At 33.4% G+C, this 8,635-nt stretch overlaps 1 protein-coding gene across 3 annotated transcripts in view; it reads right to left on the bottom strand.

Annotated features, from left to right (window-relative positions):
• The window catches only part of LOC115448475 (RNA-binding protein Musashi homolog Rbp6), a 476,181-nt gene that overhangs the window by 466,588 nt on the left and 958 nt on the right, over nt 1-8,635 (bottom strand). The window lies entirely within an intron of this gene.

Raw genomic sequence — 8,635 nt, 5'->3', positions numbered from 1 at the left:
GATGCGGTCATACTGGAGACAAATATGTCTACATCTGGCTACATTACAAAACAATGGCAGATAATATTCAAAGATATATTGCAAAAACGCGACGATACTTATAAAGTTTATTTCGTAAAGGGTCGACTGTAAACCGCAATTACAATAAATTATAGCCGCCATTAGACCATAAATACGTTTGATCTCTTTAAGATTCGTCTAAATATATCTTAACTGACCCTTAAATAAAACCCCTTAGAGATAACCTCTCAACAACATCCTTAGTACCGATACGAATTTCTCTCTTATATTTCATAGTATTCACACACGAAAAATTGATCAAGTTTGTGTAGGTACTACAATAGCAACGTATTTGTTTTAGATATCGTAAGGCTTTTAAGAAGTATTTTTCTTAACTGTTGAATTCGCAAAATGTCTGCTGAATTCTTGTTGAGTTGTACCTATAACCCACTAGCCAACGCAAATTTAAAAAACAAAGAATGTTGTGATATATATTCTATGTCATTGTAATGACATTTCTAGGACTAGTTGGATTTTCATTCGATATAAACAGGCCGGTACATTGTTGATAGTAAAATGGAACAGTGCAAAAGGAGACGACCATCACAGATAATAATCTTATTAAACACTAGATTAAATTTAAATCAATGTAAGTATTTTAACTTATAAATACCTAGAGTAACTGTATTCTCGTGTTATTACTACATTTATGAAATAGTCTTTGGTAATGTATTAGTAACAGTTTTATTCCAAATGTACATACGTATTTTTTTTTGTTTGGATCCTATTCTCAATATCGAAGTTTTAAAACTTAAGTGTATCTGTCTATTTTTTCCTTTCTGTATTCTTAACGGATCAACCAATTAGAACGTTTACAGACTTTTTGCCGCAAATTATTTAAAATTGTTTATAATTAAAGGACAAAGTGGTCTGCAGAGTGACATTAGCTGCTCTTTAACCTTGAAAATATACGCTTCCTGTAAACCTTTCATTCAGGGTAAACTGTTACACACGCGAGACTCCGAAGAAGAGCTAGTAAGATCAATAGATCTAGAAACGAGAAAAGACATTTCCCGCCTAACAAAAAGGGGAAAGTGAATGTGCAGTTCTCGATTTTGAAAAAATAAATCTCTTGGAGCTCATAATATTCAAAGCAAGCACCTTTGTGGGGTTAAATCTCAAAAAATCAAAAATACAAATGTACCACAAAAAAATTAACATCAATGATACAATTGTGATTATTATTTAACACACTATAATGTAATTGGTAAACGTTATTCATAACTCTATTACAGAATATTAGAAGAATCAACACGAACGTAGAAGTAGAAATAAACGGGTAATGAATTGGATAAATGTTCCGGCGTCTAATTATAATAACTTATTTACATTAACTGTCACCATCATCTATTAGATAAGTGAACTTTGCACTATATTCGAGTGATATATCAACATTGAACATCTAAGCGGTACATCATATAAGTATCATAGTAACAAATATTATCTCTATATAATAATGAATCCTGGGTCGATGTTAATTTTTAAATTACATATGCTCCCGGTTCCTTTGTTGGCCATTGGATCGGTTTAAAAAAAATAATATCTTTCCACAATTTAAAGGCACGTCTGACTGTAACAAATGTCACCACAAAACGTAACATGTTAGAAAAAATGCGTAGATTGATGACTGTATTTACAACTAGAAACATTTCTAAATTATTTTCTTGTTTCTTAGTGATATAATTTGTTTTAAATTCTACTTAAATCAAATTGGAACATTCATGACATTAAACATACCGCAATAAAAACGTTACAAAATCTTTCCATCAGAATTCAAAAAAAATGGTCTACATTTCTTTAATTAGTCATACAAAAAAAATATATGTATATGTATCATTATACCTTGTCAAGCCCTTTGCTCGAAAACATTTTGCCCAACTAACTTTCTAACCAAATATCCTTTGATATAATATACAAAAATCATAAATACACCACTAGTCTTTAATTACCAAATAAAAAAAATGCTTTATCATCCGCCGTTAGAGATCACATATTTGACAAGAAACAACAGAAATACACGATCGTAAAATTAGCCCTAAAAAGGTAATTTTTGGTTAAAATTTACATTGATTCATAATTTTGGTTTTCTAGCGTCCATTAATCCATTAATACAATTTGATAGTTATTAGTATATCTTATGGTACTTACAGATCACACCTGTATGCAATATAATCTACCGTTCAAAACTTTTAGTGTAACCCATATCACAAGTTAAATCTTATTTTGGGTACCAATGTTCAATATACCTACTGCATATTTTTGTTATATGTGCATTTTTAACTGACCATATGTATTGTAAGTGGTATGTATAACAATGTTTTTGTTGTAAATAAATTTAAAAAAATGTCATTCATTAGACAATTGTTTTGTTACGAACATTAAATATTCATTAATGAATGTAAGTCTGACATTCGATGCTCATAGTATCTGCTACTACATGTTTTGTCTATAATTTTATCCAAGATTTATGATTTTTTTTACTGGACATGGCTTTGTCATTTAGACGGTTATTATAAAGAACAAATTCTTCCTGCATTTTTCTTATCTCTTCTACATACCCAATTTATTTTTCTTTGATGATTAAAAACATTTGGTGTATATACCTATACAATATTAATCTCCGAAATACTTTGACGACTTATTCAGATTTTTAGTTTGACGACTTATACAGACTTTTACGTTTACGGGTTACCAGGATTTAAATCGATAAGCTCGCTTCAAGGTTAGTAAGCGTTCTAGGTACTAATAATCATTATTTTTCGAAAAAAGGGGTTTATTAACATGTTCTAGCTTTATGGTATTGAAGCAATACGATTTAAAACACTCCACAGACTTTCTACAATCTTTGCTATAAAAAAATGTTTACAATAGACTCATGTTTGTTGACAGCAAAAACTTCAGTATATACTAATGTAATTATCAGCAGCTACTGCACTATCTTACGCATTAATTGTACGTATCTACTGGCGCAATGTGCGTAAACACATATTATCAAAACGATTATAATCAAAATCATCATATACACCTAGTATTACTATCAAGATTTTATCTTTAAAAATAAATATGTACACCGAAAGGCGTATTCATTGCATCACTGGCGTCGTCTGTTAACAAACTCAGATATTTAAATAACATTTAAGTATTAAAGTAACAGATAAGGTAGTTCATGAAAGGTTCATGGACCTAAAGCAGTTTTTTGAACACGATATTCGTCTGGTGGAAGAACAATTAATATCACACCGCGTCTAAAACTTAAAACATAGTCCTCAGGTTCAGCCCTCGCTTCACACCGATGTCAATTAGCATGTCGTTTGAAGACGCGCTGTTGTGGATCCACACGCTCTATTATAACTTAACAGACAGAATATACAAGGGCCAAATTATTCCGTGTCACATAAATTATAGAGTTCGTTTTTGTATGTCGAAACATGAAATGTGCCATTTCGTAAATGGTAAGCGCGAGCCGGCAGCATGAAGTCGTGTGCGCGACAGATGAGTAATGACAACAACGCAGTGGCGTGTGTCGTCTCCAAACGTTCCCAGATGTGCGTCTGGATGCACGGATTGCACGAGTTATGCAAGCCACAGAGAAATATTCCTAGTTGGTAATACAAACAAGAATTCCGCCCCAGATTGTGTGCCTACTCTGGGAAATTAGAAACGTCGAAATATCTGCGCCAGTACATAACGCACAAATGAACAAACGAGAATAAATGTACTGCTGAGAATATAGAGCATTTCATATTCCGCGCATTATGAGGAGGCTTCTAATTAAAAAATATTATAGTATTGTAAATAAAGTTAAATAGTCATATAGTGTTTTTCAGGTTGCACAACACAGGTAACTGAGTTTTGTAACACTTGCTTGGCTCTATTTATCATATTTGTAGATAACATATTCGTTTCTGGCGCGCATTCGTCCCTCCAATAGAAAAGCTAATAGCGAAATGATGACAGAATTATTAGGCTCATATGGATGATAGCTATTTATTAAGGTTAATAAAACATTAACAAACTGACTACGGTTATTTATGAAAAGGTGCACCGTTTCCTACTCTTATAAATGTAAAACAAAACACGATTGGAACAATAAAAATGTCTACAAAATTTAATTTTCGAAAGTCAACAAACATTTTCAATTAATGAAATGTTTATCCAACATAAATAATATTTGCTTTTAATAATATATTTTTTTATATTAGTCGAAATTTTACTACTAAACGATAAATATCATACTAAAAATGTCACCAGGATGGTACGAATGATTGCGCTTGCGCTCATAGCTCGCATAGTTGTTTAGACTATTTTAAATTTAAATAGTTCATTTCGAATACCACGAATTGTAAACCGAAGGCGCCACGCTACACAAGGCAAGCAAAATAAAACTGTATCTATCCTGTCAAGCGTTCAAAGTTAGAAGCTTCCGAATGATTTATTATTTTTTTCTGTCCTAATTTATGTGTGCTAAAGAAATGTTCGCACGCGCACTCCCATGTCTATTTGCGGACAGGCCGAAATAACTGGCAAAACGAAACGCGTATCCGGTCCCTAGCCGGCTCTGAAACTGTTGTTTGTTCGTATACGACCGCCGCGCAGCACCACGCCGCCGTGCGCTTTGTAACAGGAATTATACTCCGATTTGCGGTAATGCGGTTGGCTCTTCACTCGTTGGCAAATCTTTTCTCTTTGACCACTTGCTAAATCTTTTTCCTGTCAGATCACGCAGTCTTTGAATATATTGGAATAATGTTACCTCCCGCTAATACTCAATGAGATACGCTTTGAAACTTAGTTGGCCACGTGCGGCATTCAATGGTACGCTTTAATTTCGTATTGAAAAGTTGCTTTACATTGCCCGAGACTGACAAATGGATGACCCATACGTCGTGTTTTAACTAAATACGGAATTATTGGCACTCAAATAAAATAATATTTATTTTATACGATAAACAAAGAATTCGTTTCAAAATAGGTCACATTGTAATGGAACTCTATATATATTGTCGTAACACAAAAATAAATAGGAGCGGGTAACATTATAAATCATAATAAACATGTTACAACTATCAAAAAGCAAAAAGTTGATGTATTTTAATTTAAATTAATTATATTATTTATTGCCTACTGATATATTATTATGTTACGATACAAGTATAATATTGCTTTAATATGTAGGTACCTTTAAAACTAATAATCTTCGCCAATAAATAAAAAGCTTATGAAATATTGCACTTTGTGCCACCGTCTGAAATTTCATGATTGCTTGGAAAAACCTATTTATCACTCAATTTATCTACACCGAGACGATTTCCCGATAAACACAGTGTAGCCTAGTGCTAACTAACTACTTATTAGAGGAGAAAATTGCTTGGCAACATCGGGTTCTCACCTGATTGGCGGCAAATTCGCGAGCAAGCTGCGTCATTGCGCGAACCTCACTCGAGGTGGAAATTAAATAAGGACAATTCGTTCGTTATGCATCAGAGACTCCGGTTGTTGCATTATTCAACGTATGCAAAATCTCAGGATTAATAATAGATGAACGCGAAGATGAATTCCTCGCAATCGACAGAGGTATTGACTGACCCTTTCAGGATGTGAAGGGTTCCTCTAGGTTTTGTCCACACGGAAAATTCTATGGTAATGCCCGCCTGACGTCGACTGAATGATTTACTACTGTTTGGAATCTAAAATAATACTAACAAATAAAAAACTAAACTAGTACACGTAAAAATCGCGTATACAAAATTACAATCCACTTGAGATGAAAACAAAATTGCTTTCGGAACGAACGTACGAGAAGATATTGATCTGATTTATTGCATTTTGGAAATACCATGGGGACGCGCGCGTAGACGGCTCTACTAGGTATTACTTCTAAATCGGACACTGTCCATTCCGTATTCTTTTATAGAAATCTTTTGTGAGATTTTAAATTCGGTAAAATTTCATAGCTTTTCAATGTTTCTGTGTGGGAAACAATGAGCTCATAACATATATTTCGCATAACCTTGAATAACAAATGATTTAGGTATAACTGCACTTAAAATCTACGAATATTCACAGGTGCACACGCTATCTATCCTAAATTCTATCAGCTCACTAATATGTTATGGAACTGGCACCACGTGTTTATAAATCCAATTCTTAAGAAGGCTCAAGCTTTTCACTCATATTTATGAACTCTAGACACACACTCTCTCTTTCTTCCTACTGGCACATTCATATTACGATGTTCATAGAAGTTCTGTGCTTTAAAAATAAGTTTTAAAATGTATTAAGAATATATTCTTCTAAAACCCTTTACCTGAAATTATTTACAAAATGGATTCCCACCGCTATATTGAATTAGACTATTTAAACCATTATATCGTATAACAGATATCAGAGAACTTTTTTTTAAACTCTACTTAGTGTAGTCGGCGTGTTCCTAAGATTCATTAATGAGCGGAAATTTTAAATATTCTGTATGGCTCTGAATGAAAATCTTCCTAATATAATTTTAGAATCATTCTGAGTTGGTAACTAAAGTTTATTTAGAAAAATAAATGAGTTTCCAAGACTTGCATAAAAAATTAATGTGTGCCTATCAAGGAGGATAATACTTGAAAATCTATAAACCATCAAGAAATACGAAATCCTAATGCGTATAGGTAACTGGAAAACGAAGGTTACAAAACTAAAGACGCAAACCGGCGACTTGCGCACGAGCACGATAAAAACAATAGTCTTGATTACCGTAACGAGTCCGTAGCGGTCGCTCGCATTAGCATTGTGTCGTGACGACCGGAGGCGTCAAACCCTGAAAGTTCAAATAGTCTTGAACTGATTCTGAGTTTCGGGTTTTGAATGATCCGCGAATTCATTTGCACCAGATCACGTTCAAATACTTACAAATAGAATTTTGTTTTACACAACTTTTGAACCTATATATGCAATGCTATTAGAAAAACGAAGTAACGTTGAAACAAAAAAAGTCAACTCAGTTTACGAATGTAACTCGTATGTTATTTTTAATGTGCTCGCAACTATGACAAAAATGTTTAAAATACTTTTATATCTAACTTTGGTTAACAAAATATTTTTATGCATTCTATTTTCAAAACCTCGGAATTTCGTGAAAACGTAAATGGTACGTTAGTTGCACGCAGTAAACCTGATAATGGAACAACCTTTTGTGCAGACTGCGAGAGCTTGCTGTAAAACTGCGCTCGCATTAAAATAATGTATTACTTTTGTAGTTAATATAAACAAGAATAACTTATCCTTGTCCCGTTTCATAAACAATTGAGATTATGTGACACCCGTGACGTACAAGGCGGCTATTAACTATAACTGCAGTTATAACTTTAAAACAAAATACTATATACTATACAAATGGTAACGCGAGAGGAACAATTCCTCTGCAAGATTTAGTGAAATACATCACTTTTTGTATGAGAAACAAATCGACCGTTAAAATGACCTCGTTTAGACGACATTGTCACGAATGTGTACATAAAAATGTGGGAATGTAATTTTTAACTCTCAAACCGAATTCCACAAATACCTAAATCTGATATAGCGCCAACATTATTTGTACAATACTGTGTACCTGTCAATCTTATCGCGTGACGTGATTGATTTTTATATTTAAGGTTCAGACAGTTCGATTATTCAAGACTTAAAATTTGTAACACCGAGATTAAGTGAACTGTGCTTCTAACACTATCAAAATATTCTGATAACAGCTTGGTGACGAGAAACAAGTTTAAAAAATTATCTTATCTCCATGGCTCCTCACGGTACAAATACTTAAGCAAATAATAGAATACATTTTTCGTTTCGTTTTTCTCTAGGTCATTGACTTTACATATATTTTTTAAAGTAAAAAATATTGGCTTAGTACCATGAATTATTGCAACCTTGGACTTGTCAAAAGAAAATTGGCAATCAATATAATCACGTGAAACCACGTGATTTCAAAAAAATATTCCATTCTATTATTTTGTTTCGAATTCGTTAGTAATAGATAAAGAAAACGTCTCGATTTGTAAATTGAGTGTAGAGCGAGATTGCAGCGATTGCGTTTGTCACTTCCTTATAAAAGTCAGCAGCCGATATAGACGATAATATCTCGATGTAATCACAGATGCAGCGCCCTAGATATCTATCATCTCTGTCCAGAGAAGAACAAAGTTGGCATAGATATAAAGAGGATCAAAGTGCAGCGTGGGCGCACGGCCCAATACCGCGGCCGACACAGAACTCTCTCGCAACGGACCTTTTGCGTGCACTACACCGTACATTTGTTTACACGCATAATAAAGCTGATGTACTTTATTACACTTCCTAGTGTGTGCTAAATAGTCATGAATATTTTAAAATGATTCAATTACTTTACAGTTGGATGTTGACTTCGACATAACCGCAATGGTTTGTTGCAAGAGCGGCGTGAACTGAATCTGAAACTATCTACTCTAATCGGTGTTTTGTAAGGATTGGAATAAAACAATATTTACGAATTTGATGTGTATTTCAATAAGTTTACAAGTAGGTATATTAAGTACAAGTTAACTATATCTTAAAGCCAATT

This window comes from Manduca sexta, chromosome 17 (genome assembly GCF_014839805.1).
Source record: "Manduca sexta isolate Smith_Timp_Sample1 chromosome 17, JHU_Msex_v1.0, whole genome shotgun sequence".
Classification (NCBI taxonomy): domain Eukaryota; kingdom Metazoa; phylum Arthropoda; class Insecta; order Lepidoptera; family Sphingidae; genus Manduca; species Manduca sexta.
This window is presented reverse-complemented; position numbering and strand designations above follow the sequence as displayed.